This window comes from Geotrypetes seraphini, chromosome 5 (genome assembly GCF_902459505.1).
Source record: "Geotrypetes seraphini chromosome 5, aGeoSer1.1, whole genome shotgun sequence".
Classification (NCBI taxonomy): Eukaryota; Metazoa; Chordata; class Amphibia; order Gymnophiona; family Dermophiidae; genus Geotrypetes; species Geotrypetes seraphini.
The window spans coordinates 170,513,320-170,529,115 of record NC_047088.1 but is presented as its reverse complement, the minus strand read 5'-3'; the positions used below and the strand labels follow the sequence as shown (position 1 = coordinate 170,529,115).

Sequence of the window (15,796 nt, the reverse complement as noted above, 5' to 3'; positions counted from 1 at the left end):
ATATTTCAAAATCATCAGGGGCGACAAACACAATACAAGTTGCCTTTCTCCGGATACAATGACGGCGTTTGCTCAATATTGGAGGTACTCAGCGCTCACAGAACTGTCTCAAGTAGATAAATATAGGCAATGTGGACCTAGCTTCTGTAAAGTACTAATACTAAATATAAACAGAACAGGCATCGGAAGGGGATGAAATACCCGGGTTCAAACAACTTTCCCATCGCTGTCCTAAAAGCTCCCAAGCAGCTGTTGAAACGCCCGGATATCGTATACCTTTAGCCAGGAGCGTAACATTGCCAGATGAGCTGTCCCCCTTCCCTAGGGCTGCCTTTTTTTTTTTTTTTACCTCACTGCCCTTAACAATAAGCCACGGCTTGTCTCCTATTGTCCATTCCTGCTTCGACATTCAGCTCCCACGATTACCGGAAAAGAACAGCGAAAGCGCCAATGCGCACCAAAGCAGAAACATCACAGGCTGTAAGGCGGCCGCCGCTGCTTCCGGGTTTCGTATTGCTACTATTGCGCAGGCCCTTCGCTGGCGTCTCCTAGAAACAGGTGCGGCTGTAGCTGGGGCTTAGCGGCGCGCCCGGCTCGGAAGCTGACGCGGTGGAGAAAAGGTGACGTTTGACCTGTAACCTGCTAGGGCAAAGCTGTGGACGGCGGGCTGCTAAGGTTCTCGCTACAGTAGCCGTTCGTGGGAGGCAAAATGTGCTACATGATAAGAGTAGGGAAGAAGAGATGCCTTCACCAAGGGTATTATTGAATTGAATTTTTATTGAAATCCCTAGTAATAACAAAATTGACTCGCTGCCAAATGTGCTAGTCATATACGAGATGTTTGGAGGAAGTAAACTAGGGAATAAGAAAGCAGGTGGGGCCATACGCAGGTCACTCCCTAGCGTATGGAAAAAATATTTTGAGAGCTTAGACGACACAGAAATACTGTATTGAATTATAAAGGCCGAATTTTTATTTGCACAAAGTGCAAAATGGAGGCGTCGCTCCCACCCCCTCGCTACTTTAGCCATCACCACCAAAAGGGTTGCCAACTGGCACTGGTATTCAGTCGACCTGGCCGGGTTTTATTTATTTTAATTACAGTATTTATATTTCTTATATCCTACAAGTCTATGTGGATTACAAATTATTCAGGTACTCAAGCATTTTTCCCTATCTGTCCCTGCAGGCTCACACTCTATCTAATATACCTGGGGCACTGGAAAATTAAGTGACTTGCCAAGTGTCACAAGGAACAGTGCAGGATTTGAACCCACAACGCCAGGGTGCTGGAGCTCTAACCACTGCACCACACACTCCAAGCTGGCTGCCAGCAGACCCTTTAAACCTGCAACTGAAAAGCAGGGGGGGGGGGTGTTATTGTCGAGTTCATGGCTTCAACAGACAGTGGCAGCGATCCCCATAGGCTACCTGCTGCGTCCTGCCAGGGCAGAAACTGGAAGTTGCAACAGATAGGCGGGAAGTGGTAAAGAATAGAGGCTTGCGAGCTAGATGTAGGCATCATGTGGGAATCGCTGCTGCAGGTGCAAGAGAAGGAGAATTGTTGGATATAGAGAATGTGGATTTGGACAAAATATACTATCAGATTGACAAACTAAAAAGTGACAAATCCCCTAGACCGGATGGAATTCACCCGAGAGTATTAAAGGAGCTTAAGGTTGAAATTGGAGAACTATTACAAACCCTAGCTAACATGACAATTAGAACCGGCAAATACCAGACGACTGGAAGATAGCGAATGTCATCCCAATCTTCAAAAAAGGATCGAGAGGAGAACCGGGCAATTATAGACCTGTGAGTCTTACATCGGTTCCTGGGAAAATGGTTGAAGCACTAATCAAGGATAGCATAGTGCAACACCTGGAAAATCACGACCTGATGAGAGCAAGTCAACACGGCTTCAGGAAGGGGAAGTCATGTTTGACAAATTTACTTCAATTTTTTGAGAAGGTGAATAAACAAATCGATAGCGGAGACCCGGTGGATATAATTTACTTGGACTTCCAGAAAGCGTTCGACAAGGTCCCGCACGCAAGGCTTATGAGGAAACTTCTAAGCCACGGAATAGAAGGGGACGTACTCGGATAGGCAAATGGCTAGAGAATAGATTGCAGAGGGTAAGCATAAATGGGAATTTCTCGGACTGGGAGAAAGTGACAAGCGGCGTGCCCCAAGGCTCAGTTCTTGGGCCCATCTTATTCAATATCTTCATAAATGACCTGGAAGAGGAAATAAGAAGTAATATAATCAAGTTTGCAGATGACACAAAACTGTGTCGGGTAGTTGGGTCATAAAAGGACAGCAAGGATCTCCAGAAGGATCTGAACCAGCTGGAGAAATGGGCAGAAAAGTGGCAGATGAAGTTTAACATAGAAAAATGCAAAGTGATGCACCTGGGTAGGAACAACATGGAATCTAATATAATAAAATGCTAGGCCGCGCATGCGCACTCAAAAGTCGTGTTCCCTGATCCGACGCGGAAACACGAGTGCGCATGCGCGCGTTTTACGTCACCACAGCCTCCCTGCTCTCCACCTCGCGCCGTAGCTTTCAAAATTCCCTGCTGGGAGAGCACGGATGTGCGAGTGTGAGCTACTGGAGGGCTTGGTAGAGGTCGGAGTCGCTCCGGGGGAGGGGGCGGCTGCCGAAGAAACAAGATGAAGCATCTCGCGTCTTGTGCCTCTTTCCCTCCGTCGATGGCGCCGAAGCCCCGGGTCGACGAAAACGCGTGGCGGTGCGCGTCCGAACCTTGCTGCCCAAGGAGGTGTCTACACGGCTACCATTCGGCCCGACGGGTTGAGCCTACCATCCAACCCTCCCACCGCCAGATGAACACAAACCTCCGGCCTGCAGCAGCTCCACAGCACTGTAAACATTCTGCTTCCAGCCTTCTACTGTCTTGATTTTCACTGCCGAGGAAAGTGTACAGTGCTGTGGAGCTGCTGCAGGCCGGAGGTTTGTGTTCATCTCACTACCGCATGGCAGCGGTAGTGGCGTGGGGGGGGGGGGCGGGGGGTAGATAGAAACATGCTGCAAATGGCAAATTCTACTGTATGGGAGAATGGGGGGGGGATAGAAATTAAAGGTTCTACTGCACAGGGGGATGGGAGGCAGGCAGGCTGGCTTCGGGGGGGAGGGTGGAACAAAGTCTAAAAGGCATTGAGGGGGCATTGGAAGGAGGCACTGGGGGCACTAAGGACATAGGAAAGGGCACTAAGGACACAGGAAGGAGGCACTAGGGGCACTGAGGGCACTAAGGATATAGGAAGAAGGCACTGAGGGCACTAAGGACATTGAATGGGACATTAAGGACATGGAAGGCGGCACTGGGGGCACTAAGGAGAGACAGTGAGAGGGAAAGGGGGCTGCTTTGGGGGGGGAAGTGTGCTGGGGACAGACAGCTTTTGCTGTGGGGGGAAGACAGAAAGGGGCCTTGGAGAGACAGGGAAAGGGGACTGCTTTGGGGGGGAGGTCTGTGCTGGGGCAAACAGCTTTGCTCTGGGGTGAATACAGAAAGGGGCCACGGATAGACAGTCAGGGAGAGGGAAAGGGGGCTGCTTTGGTTGGAGGGGTGTGCTGGGGGCAGACAGTTTTGCTTGGGGAGGGGGGGAAGATAGAAGGACACAGACAGTGGCCAAGGAGAGAGAAAGAAAGAAACACAGACAGACAGACACATCTATTCTAGCACCCGTTAATGTAACGGGCTTAAAGACTAGTATGAATATAAAATGTTAGGTGTAACATTGGGCAAAAGCGAACAAGAAAAGGACCTGGGGGTACTGATAGACAGGACCCTGAAACCGTCAGCTCAATGTGCGGCGGCAGCAAAGAAAGCAAACAGGATGTTGGGCATGATAAAGAAGGGGATTACGAATAGATCAGCGGGCGTCCTAATGCCGCTTTACAGAGCAATGGTCAGACCACACTTGTAATACTGTATCCAACACTGGTCTACATACCTAAAGAAGGATATAACCCTGCTGGAGAGGGTGCAGAGGTGAGCCACGAAACTAGTAAAAGGAATGGAAAATTTGAGCTACAAAGAGTGCCTCGGAAAGCTGGGACTGCGAGGGGATATGATAGAGACTTTTAAAATACTAAAAGGATTCGACAAAATAGAGCAAGAAACATTGTTATTCACATTGTCAAATGTGACACGGACAAGAGGTCATGGACTGAAACTGAGAGGCGGCAGGTCCAGGACAAATGTCAGGAAGTTCTGTTTTGCACATCAAGTGGTGAATTCTTGGAGTGCTCTCCCGGAGGAGGTTGTGACGGAGACTACTATTCTGGGATTCAAGCGCAAGTTGGATGCACACCTTCTTGCAAATCACATTGAGGGATACGGGTAATTAAGGTCTCCAGCAGGGAGCACCTAGCTTGGCCTCCGCGTGTGCGGGTCGCTGGACTAGATGGACCTAAGATCTGATCCGGTGAAGGCGTTTCTTATGTTCTTATGAATGGAGGGAACGAGAGGGAGAGATGCAGCAAAGGGATGGAGGGGGGCAAGAAAAATAGAAATCTTACATACAGAGGTGGAGGTAAGGAAGAAATGCTGCATGGAGAGGGGTAAAAGGTGTAGCAGAAATATTATTCAGAGGGATGGAGGGGAGGGAGAAATGTTGGGCCTGATGGTGGAGGGGAGGAAAAGAGAGATGTTAGACTGAGGTCACAATGGAGGGGAAGAGAGAGATGGTGGTCAGTGTTTTGGAGAGTGCAGAAATGTTGGACTGAAGGAAAGGAGAGAATGCTACATGGAGGAGGGGGAAGATATGTTGGATCCAGGGTTTAAGTGAGAGGGAAAGAGATGTGGGATCCAGTAGAAGGGAGTGGTGGAGAGATGCCATACAATGGGAGTGAGGGAAGAGAGAAGGAGAAATGCTGGACCATTGGGAAGAGAAGGGACAGGGAAATGCCAGGCTCTGGGGGAGCAGATGCTGGCTAAAAGGGCTGAGGGAGGAAGATTCTTGGATCGGTGCAACTTTGTGGGAGAGGCCAGGAGGGGAATGGTAAGGAAATGAATGAAAGCATAGTGATTACAGAGGAGAGAAATATGGTAATTGGAAGTAGATTAATGATGAAGGGGAATGGAGGACCGAAGAATGAGATGGGGAATGGGTAAGCTAGTGGGTGAAAAAAGATGGAAATTTGATAGGTAGCTGAAAAGTAAAGAGGAGGAGAAAAGGGTGTAAGGCAGGAGGATGAGAAAGGGGTGTAAGGCAGAAAAGAGCTACAAAGGAATGATCAGTATGTTCTGACATACTGATCATTCCTTTGTAGCAGGTATAGTGAGGAAACAGGAAAAAAAAAATCAGCAGCTGCTTGAAGAAGAATTAGCAGATAAGAGATGGGAAACTGGAACCAACATGATGGAAAAATAAAATGTCCATACAACAGAGATAGAAAAAAGCATTTTTTTGTTTTAAATAGATTGTGTTAGCTTTGGGAAATGTGTATAGCAAATGTCTTTGTTAGATCTGATAAATCAATCCTGAGTTGGGGAGTTTAAAAATCACTTTTGTCCCCTTTACTTTTCAATCTATACCTGATTCCCTTGGCTAGATTGTTTGATAGACTTGAATGTCAGTTTTACCTTTTTGTGGATGATTTCCAGTTGAGAGTATTTATGAACAATAATCAAGCTGAAGTAATGTCTGATCTTAACAAAATATTGGATTTGCTGGTTGGGTGGCTCCATGATCATGATCTATTCTTGAACGCTGACAAATGTGCAGCACTATGATTATCTAGGAAAAAAATCATATTTTAAACTCTCCTCCCCTGTTACAGGAGAAGCCTGTATCATTTAAAGAAGAAATTGTCAGCTTGGGAATTTGTGATGCCACACTGAAATTTGATATCCAGCTCAACATAGTTGTAAAATTATGTTATTTTTAACCTAGACTGATTTGTCAATTGAAACCTCTTTTGGCCAGAGAAAATCTTGTCAAATTGGTCTATGCCTTTGTCATTAGTAGATTTGATTATTGCAATATACTACTTATGCTAGTCTTCCTAATACCAGGTTGAAAAAGCTTCAGCTTGTACATAATACAGCAGCTTGTTAGTCACATACAAGAAGAAATATGATCATGTTATCTCAGTTCTTGTTGTAACTGCACTGGCTCCCTATCTCTTGAGCACGATTACTACCTCTGGGCTCAGCATAGGGTACCTTTTGATGCCAATAACTCACACAAAGATATGCATTTTCATAAAAATAATATTTATTCAATTTATATCAAAATTAAACATGAGGTTAAAAGTAGAATTAAAATACCAATTAATGTATTACATGTATTTCCATAACCCCATAATTATTCTGTGTGTGAGGGGGGATTCTTTCCCAGGACTAAGTGGTCCCTTTGAAAAGAGCATCTCCCCCAGGACCAAAGGGGACTTGCTTATATACTATTACAGTGACTGATGACATGTCACTTAAGCTTCCAATACTTAGCTAACACGTTCTCTCAGAAGGTGGGACTATTTCACACAAAGAAAATTCTTTAGGTTTTGAAAGATAACAGAAAGTTTACAAAGTATAAAAGTTAAATATATTTCTGTTACAACAACAATTTCTAAAATATTCTAAATCATACGATAATAGGTACTCTTAAAAGGAGCACCACTTATCTTAAAGCTGACAATTTACCAAAGGAATGCAAAACTTGTTTTTAGAAAGGATATATTTTATCCTTGCCCAGTACCTTATTTATAGATCCTTAGATTCCAGGAAGTATGCATTATTGAAGATAGACAATAATGTTACCCTTAGAAAAAGATATGAAAATATCTTTCATGAATCAACATATCTTTCTATAGTCTTAAGGAATGCATCAAAAAAGCTCTTTCTGACCAAGGTAATTTTCTCTGGAAAACTGACAGTTTGTCAAAGACACAAAACCAACTAATTTCTTCTTTAGTAACTCTGCTTCAAAAGCCAGGTGGGCTACACAAGTTTTTCCTACACTAATAGAGAAAAGACCAGTTTATGAACAGAAAAATATTCTTAAATTAGGAAAACTTATATTTTTTGAATCTAGTTCTAAGGATAAGATCAAATAGTTGATCTATATCCTATCTTGGGTCTCTTGGAATGTCTAGTGTCTGTAATGAAGCTTCAAGGACTGAGAATTTTCATGGCAACGATCCAGGAGACGGGCCAAAGGTCAGATAGGTCAAACTGTAAGTTTGTTCATACTTCATCTGGATTTTCTAAAGTTTTGTAAAGTATCTAAGTTTTTAGAACATTTTCCTATTTGAATATCACACATACAATCAGTGCACACATGCAATCATCCTTGGAGCTCCAAGTTTCATTCATACATATTTCACAGATTCAATAAGTAATACAGCACATAGAGAAGATTTTAACACAAAAACTTCCCTTGCTCAGGAATGTAAAGTCATATATCTTCATTACAACTAGACCAGAAGTCAGAGGCCTTTCCACCCAGTCTCTTGAGCTTACTGGTATAACAAAGAACACAGAAAACACAGGAATCTGAAGTTTGTTCTAAGCTAAACAAAAAGGCGAAAGAACTCTTATAATTTTAAGTCTTTACCTCTACAGATGTCTACGCACTTAATCCTTCCTAAATCCTGCTTCACCAGCAAATTACACAATTATATATATACTAGTCTTTAAGCCGTTACATTAACAGGTGCTAGTATAGATGTGTCTGTCTGTCTGTGTTTATCTCTCTCTCCTTGGCCGCTGTCTGTCCCCAGCATACCTCCCCCCAAAGCAGCCCCCTTTCCCTCTCCCTATCTCTCCATGGCCCCTTCTGTCTCCCCTAGCACACCCCTTTCCCCAAAGCAGATCCCTTTCCCTCCCTGTCTCTCCATGGCCCCTTCTGTCTTCCCCCCAAGAGCAAAGCTGTTTGCCCCAAGCACACCCCTCCCCCCAAAGCAGCCCCCTTTCCCTCTCCCTGTCTCTCCATGGCCCCTTCTGTCTTCCCCCAGCACACCTCCTCCCCAAAGCAGCCCCCTTTCCCTCTCCCTTTCTCTCCATGGCCCCTTCTGTCTCCCCCAGCACACCCCTCCCCCCAAAGCAGCCCCCTTTCCCTCTCCCCCTGGCCCCCGGTATTGATCCGCTTCTTACCCTCCATCCCAGTGTCTTCTGGCCTGCTCCTCTTCAAAGCAGCCTGCGATCGTGGTGGCTGGCTTTAGCGAACCTCGCAGGCCACTCTCTAACTTGGTAGCACGTTCTCTCTGACGCGATCCCGTGCGTCAGAGGGAACGTGCTATTGAGGTTGGAGAACGACCTGCGAGGTTCTTTAAAGCCGGCCACCATCACAGGCTGCTGTGAAGAGGAGGATCAGCGGCGGCAGCGGTGAGTGAGGGCGGGAAGTGTGTTCCTTGCTGAGGACGCGGGCAGGGGGAGAGCTTGCCTGCGTTTCCAAATGGTGAGTGAGGGCGGGAGGAGGGGAGTGGCCAGAATGTTCCCTGCTGCCGGGTTCTAAAATGGAACACGGCAACGGGTCACACATCACAGCGGCAGGGATTATTCCCTTTTTTCCTCTCTTTTCCTGGTCTTTTGTTAATTATCCTTTTAAGATTTTTTTTTAATGTTTGCATATATAAATATACACACGCTTTGTCCAACCCTCTGGAAAGGTCTCTGCTATACACTACTATCTGCGCTGTTCACACCAGACAGCACCATCTTACTTTGTAAGGGTTTCTTATAAGTTTATATGCTTACCCCCTCTTTTACTAAGGTGCACTAACCGATTAGTACGCGCTAATCGAATTAGCGTGTGCTAAATGCTAACGTGTCCATAGACTAACATGCATGCATTAGCGTTTAGCGCGTGCTAAATCGATTAGCGCACGCTAATCGGTTAGCACACCTTAGTAAAAGAGGGCCTTAGTGTTTAAGGCATTTTTATAGGGTTTACCACTCTACCTTAGCAACAAACTCATAGTTGAGTCATTCCATGTCAAGTGGTGTAGGCCTCCCCACCTGACCATTTCAGAAGTTGATGACATTTTTAGTGGAAGTACAATAGGATATGCAATGACTATGTGCAAAGTCTAGGAGCTGGATCCCAACTTCTTTCAAAGTTAGGGGTCTCATTATTGGTGCCACTTGTTTTCATTCCATGGAAGATGGTGCCAAAATGTCAACTTTGGATCAGGTTGTGGAAAAGATAGTTGTTCGACCAAGCTAAGAGTCATATTTCGAATATAACTGTTGTGCTGAATCCAAATATAACACTCAGATCATTGGTACATGCTTTGGTGTATCACTGGTGGACCACAAAGTTGATGAAAAATCTTGTTGTGGAATGACAGGCAAATATTTAATAATAATAATAATTTATTTCTTATATACCGCTATACCGTTTACAATACAGATACATTTTGTCAGTACATGAGATACAAGGTGAGAGACACATGCGGTCAGTGCTTGAGCTACAAGATGCAAGAAACATACAGAAAGTGCTTAGGATACAAGGTGAGGAACATACAGTCCGTGCTTGAGATACAAGGTGAAGAACATACAGTTTGTGATTGAGATGCGAGGTGAAAAACATTCAATCTGGAATTCAATAACAGTTGAAAGAGAATATAAATTAGTCTAAAATCTTGAGTTGGGACGGTGGCGAGATTAAGATGAGGGCCGTTAGAGTGGATTGGGAATTTAGAATTTGTCAAACAATCGAATCTTCAGGGATTTTCTAAAGTCAGCGTATGTAGTGGCCTCAAGTATGGGTTTTCCAAGCCATGTGTTCAGTTTAGCTGCCTAGAATGATAACATTCTATTTAGAAACGTTTTGTATTGGCAAGATTTCAGGAAGGGGTAATTAAATAGGTTTGTTCTGCGGGTACTCTTGTTAGAACCATTAAGAGAGAACTGGGAGACAAGGTAACCTGGAAGCATCCCAAAGAGAGCTTTGTAGCAAATACAGGCAAACTTGAAAAGGACTTTGAATTCTACAGGTAGCCAGTGGAGTTTCTGATAGTAAGGGGTAATGTGTTCCCAATTTTTTAAACCATAGATTAGATGGACCGCGGTTTTCTGAATTAATCTCAGCTTGTTAAGGTTCTTTTTATAAGCTCCTAGGTATAAGATATTACAGTAATCCAGAGTGCTTAAAATGGATGATTGTACTAGTAAACGGAAGGACGTTTCATCGAATAATTTTTTAATGGTGCGGAGTTTCCATAGGAGCAATATACTTTTTTTGAACAATAGGTTTGTGTGATTTTCCAGGGTTAGGTGCTTATCAAGGGTTACCCCTAGTATTTTTATGATTTGGTCAATTTTGTATTCTCGACTGTTAAGTATTTTCTTTTATCTTTTCGTTGGGGGATGCCAGGAAGAATTTACCGTATTTTCGCGGATATAACGCGCGCTTTATACGCGTTTTTACCTACCGCGCATACCCCTCGCGCGTTATATGCCTGAGCGCGGTATACAAAAGTTTTTAAACATAGTTCCCACCCCGCCCGACGCCCGATTCACCCCCCCCAGCAGGACCGCTCGCACCCCCACCCCGAACGACCGCTCGCACGCGCTCCCACCCGCACCCGCATCCACGATCGGAGCAAGAGGGAGCCCAAGCCCTCTTGCCCGGCCGACTCCCCGACATCCGATACATCCCCCCCCTGGCAGGACCACTCGCACCCCCACCCCGAAGGACCGCCGACTTCCCGACAATATCGGGCCAGAAGGGAGCCCAAACCCTCCTGGCCACGGCGACCCCCTAACCCCACCCCGCACTACATTACGGGCAGGAGGGATCCCAGGCCCTCCTGCCCTCGACGCAAACCCCCCTCCCCCCCCCAACGACCGCCCCCCCCAAGAACCTCCGACCGCCCCCCCAGCCGACCCGCGACCCCCCTGGCCGACCCCCACGACCCCCCCACCCCCCTTCCCCGTACCTTTGGTAGTTGGCCGGACAGACGGGAGCCAAACCCGCCTGTCCGGCAGGCAGCCAACGAAGGAATGAGGCCGGATTGGCCCATCCGTCCTAAAGCTCCGCCTACTGGTGGGGCCTAAGGCGCGTGGGCCAATCAGAATAGGCCCTGGAGCCTTAGGTCCCACCTGGGGGCGTGGCCTGAGACACATGGTCGGGTTGGGCCCATGTGCCTCAGGCCGCGCCCCCAGGTGGGACCTAAGGCTCCAGGGCCTATTCTGATTGGCCCACGCGCCTTAGGCCCCACCAGTAGGCGGAGCTTTAGGACGGATGGGCCAATCCGGCCTCATTCCTTCGTTGGCTGCCTGCCGGACAGGCGGGTTTGGCTCCCGTCTGTCCGGCCAACTACCAAAGGTACGGGGAAGGGGGGTGGGGGGGTCGTGGGGGTCGGCCAGTGGGGTCGCGGGTCGGCTGGGGGGGCGGTCGGAGGTTCTTGGGGGGGGCGGTCTTTGGGGGGGGGGGGGGGTTTGCGTCGAGGGCAGGAGGGCCTGGGATCCCTCCTGCCCGTAATGTAGTGCGGGGTGGGGTTAGGGGGTCGCCGTGGCCAGGAGGGTTTGGGCTCCCTTCTGGCCCAACTACACAAAGGTACGGGGAAGGCGGGTGGGGGTGTCGTGGGGGTCGGCTAGGGGGGTCGCGGTTGGCTGGGGGACGGGCGGAGGTTCTTGGGGGGGGGCGGGCGTTGGGGGGAGGGGGTTTGCGTCGAGGGCAGGGGGGCCTGGGGTCCCTCCTGCCCGTAATGTAGTGCGGGGTGGGGTTAGGGGGTCGCCGTGGCCAGGAGGGTTTGGGCTCCCTCCTGGCCCGATATTGTTGGGGAGTCGGCGGTCCTTCGGGGTGAGGGTGCGAGTGGTCCTGCCGGGGGGGGGGATCAGGCTTTCAGGATGGGGACAGACCTTCAAGGGGGGACAGGACTTCAAGGGGGGACAGTGCACGGAAAGTCAGGGGGGGTGAACGGAGAGTCGGGACAGCGCACGGAAAGTCAGGGCAGTGCACGGAAGTCAGGGGGGGTGAACGGAGAGTCGGGACAGCGCACGGAAAGTCAGGGCAGTGCACGGAAGTCAGGGGGGGTGAACGGAGAGTCGGGACAGCGCACGGAAAGTCAGGGCGGGCGAAAGGAGCGTCGGGCATCATGCGCGGTATACCCGTGAGCGCGGTATACAAAAGTTTTTGTACATATCATCGTGATTTCTGCGCGCTATACCCGGGTGCGCGTTTTACACGGGTGCGCGTTATATCCGCGAAAATACGGTAGTTTTTTCTGTGTTGAGTTTCAGTTTGAAGGCCATCATCCGGAGCTCTATTTGATTTAAGAGGTTGGTTAAGGAATTAATAAAATGTGACGATAGGGAGGTTAGAGGAATCACTACAGTAATGTCATCTGCGTAAATGTAAAAGATGAGCCCTAGGCTTTGTAGCAGATTTCCTAATGAAATGAGGTAGATATTGAACAGGGTCGAGGATAGGGGGGAACCCTGAGGTAACCCGCAGTTGTTATTCCAGCTATGGGAAAGTTTGTCATCTTTGAATACCTGGTAGGATCTGTTCCCGAGGAATCCCTGGAACCAATTGTGAGCGTTACCTGTGATGCCTCTGGCTTCTAGGCAGCTCATTAGAATGGTATGATCTACTAGGTCAAAGGCGTTACTTAGGTCCAGTTGCAGGATCATGGCACTGGTACCTTGGCTGAGAAGGGAGTGTAGGTGGTTTAGTAGCGAGGCCATGATTATTTCGGTACTGTGACCAGGTCTGAAGCCTGATTGGTTGTTATGCAGTATGTTGAATCTGTCTAAATATGTATTTAGTTAAGCATTTACCATCCCTTCCATTATTTTAACAGCAAGAGGGATGTTTGCGATAGGTCTGAAATTGGTTATGTTATTGGATGGTTCTTTGTTGTTCTTTTTAATGGGTGTTATTACAATTTGTCCTAAGTTTTCTGTGAACTTTCCTGTGGATATTTGTAGGTTGACCCAGACAAGTAGTTTGGCTTTAAAGTTGACTGGGGCTGCTTTCATTCCATCTGGGGGGCAAGGGTCCAGTCTGCAGTATGATTTGACATATTTGTTGTAGAACTTGTTAAATGTTTGCCAATCGGTCTCACAAAAGTTGGACCAGCTCATGTCTGCTTTGGAGGCGACTAGGTTACGTGGAATGGAGTAGTCTCAGTGGGAGTCTGGGGAACCTGTTAGAGAGTGTCATAATTTATTTACTTTTGTGTTGAAGAAGTCAGCCAGGTTGTCTGCTGTCACTGTGGATTCTTCTGTCAGGTTTGTATGAGATTGAATATCATACAAGTCATGGACCAGTCTAAAAAGTTTACTGGTGTTTATAGAGGCGTTACCTATTATGTTGGCAAAGAAGGTTTTTTATTTTATTTGGCTGAGTTTTTATAGCTTTTCAGCTTTTGGCGCCAGGCATTTCTAGTCTCTACAGTTCCTAGTTTTGACCATTTTCTTTCTAACTTTCTTAATTCTCTCTTTATCTCTAGGAGCTCTAGGTCAAACCAGCCTGTTAGGTTTCTAGGTCTCTTCCTTCTTTTTTTCAGTGGGGCTATTTTGTTTAGAATACGGGTGCTAGTTATGATCCAGGAACACATAAATTTTCTTCATCTTATTTTCTTCATCTTGGTTATGAGTAATATCATAGTGCGACCAGAATTCTGTGGGGTTAATCTTGCCTCTACTAGTATGAAGTTGTATGGATCTGTTCTTATCTTATCCTGAACAGAAAGCACAATAGAGCTCAGATTTTAGAAACTGGAAGAGATTAAGGCCAGATATTGCCACAGTAAACTTTTAGGAAGACTGCACTTTTCTTTTCTGAGAAAAATCTTTATTATGCAAATTTTTAGGTATATTTAATGTCATATACCACAAGTGTACATCCTCCAATCTCTTTTTTTCTTGCACCATCTAAAAGAACAATTTTTTGGCTACAAAACTCACCAAGCCACATTTTTGACCTGCTATTCCTAACAGCTTAAACTAGGCCTGAAAGTACACAGTGGTTAAAGCTACAGCCTCAGCACCCTGAGGTTGTGGGTTCAACCCACGCTGCTCCTTGTGATCCTGAGCAAGTTAATCCCCCTATTGCCCCAGGTTCATTAGATAGATTGTGAGCCCACTGAGACAGACAGGGAAAAATGCTTAAGTACCTGAATAAATTAATGTAAACCATTCTGAGCTCCCTTGGAAGAACGGTATAGAAAATTGAATGAATAAATCAATCAATAAATAGAGTCATGGGATAGGTGGCAAAGTTCAGTTGTGGATTAGGAATTGGTTATCAGATAGAAAACAGAGGGTAGGGTTAAATGGTCATTTTTCTTAATGGAGGAGAGTAAACAGTGGAGTGCCTCAGGGGTCTGTACTGGGACCAGTGCTATTTAACTTATTTATAAATGATCTGGAAATTGGAACGACGAGTGAGGCGATTAAATTTGCAGATGACACTAAACTGTTCAAAGCTGTTAAAATGCATGCGAATTGTGAAAAATTGCAGGCAGACCTTAGGAAATTAGAAGACTGAGCATCCAAGTGGCAGATGAAATTTAATGTGGACAAATGCAAAGTGATGCACATTGGGATGAATAAACTGAATGCTAGGGTCCACCTTGGGAGTTAGTACCCAAGAAAATGATCTGGGTATCATTGTAGACAATTGAATGAAACCTTCCACCCAAAGTGCAGCAGCGGCCAAAAAAGCAAACGGAATGCTAGGAATTATTTTAAAAGGTATAGTTAACAAGACTAAGAATATTATAATGTCCCTGTATTGCTCCATGGTACAACCTCATCTGGAGTATTATGTTCAGTTCTGGTCTCCTTATCTCAAGAAAGATATACAGTACTCCCTGATATTCGTGGGGGTTATGTTCCAGGAACCCCCACGAATGTTGAAAAACTGCAAATATGGTTTTTAGCAGGGGAGACAGGAGAGGGCAGCCAGAGCACCGGCGAATGAATGAAATCACTCGTGGTATGCTCCAACCACCTCTTCCTGTACTAAAGTCGGGCCTCACCAATCAGGAGCTACTTTGACATGCTGGTGATAACTTGCTTGTAATCCAAAACACTCGTATATCATAGCAAATTTCCCCATAAGAAATGAAGGAAACTCTGATGATTCGTTCCAAAACCCAAAAATTTTAATACAAAATACTGCATGTACTTGTATTGCAAGCCCTTGCTCATTTAGAACAGTTACTACACTCCCGCAGCGTCAGAGAGACAAGAACCATTAGCTCAGTTGTGATGATGTGACATGTGTACAGAATACTCTTATGTATTTGTATTGCAAGACCTTGCTCATTTAGAACAGTCACTGCACTCCTGCAGTGTCAGAGAGAGAAAAACCATCGGCTCAGTTGTGATGATGTGATGATGTATGTATACTGGATGTACTTGTATTGCAAGACCTTGCTTGTATATCAAGTTAAGATTTAATAAAATGTTTTGCTTGTCTTGCAAAACACTTGCATACCAAGTTACTTGCAATCCAAGGTTTTAATGTACGATGAAACCTTCCACCCAATGTCAGCAATGGCAAAAAAAGCAAACAAGATGCTAGGAATTATTAACAAGACTAAGAAAGTTATAATGCCTTTGTATTGCTCCATGGTGCAATTTCACCTGGTCTCCTTATTTCAAGAAAGATATAGCGGCACTAGAAAAGGTTCAAAGAAGAGTGACCAAGATGATAAAGGGGATGGAACTCCTCTCGTATGAGGAAAGACTAAAAAGGTTAGGCGTCTTCAGCTTGGAAAAGACAGCTGTGGGGAGATATGCTTGAAGTCTGGAAAGTTCTGAGTGGAGTAGAACGGGTACAAGTGGATCGATTTTTTTCACTCC

The 15,796-nt window shown here is 46.0% G+C and overlaps 1 protein-coding gene across 5 annotated transcripts in view; it reads right to left on the bottom strand.

Moving 5' to 3' along the window:
* The window catches only part of MFSD6 (major facilitator superfamily domain containing 6), a 76,272-nt gene extending 75,594 nt beyond the window's left edge, over positions 1 to 678 (bottom strand). Inside the window, exon 1 of one of the 5 annotated variants that reach the window (XM_033945320.1) lies at positions 427 to 678. The gene's annotated coding sequence lies outside the window, so the exon portion shown is untranslated. Of the gene's footprint in view, positions 1 to 201; positions 257 to 276; positions 315 to 349 lie in introns of those variants that run through there. The other 4 variants (XM_033945322.1, XM_033945318.1, XM_033945321.1 and 1 more) reach the window with 4 other exon arrangements.
* Between the last annotated feature and the right edge of the window lie 15,118 nt (positions 679 to 15,796).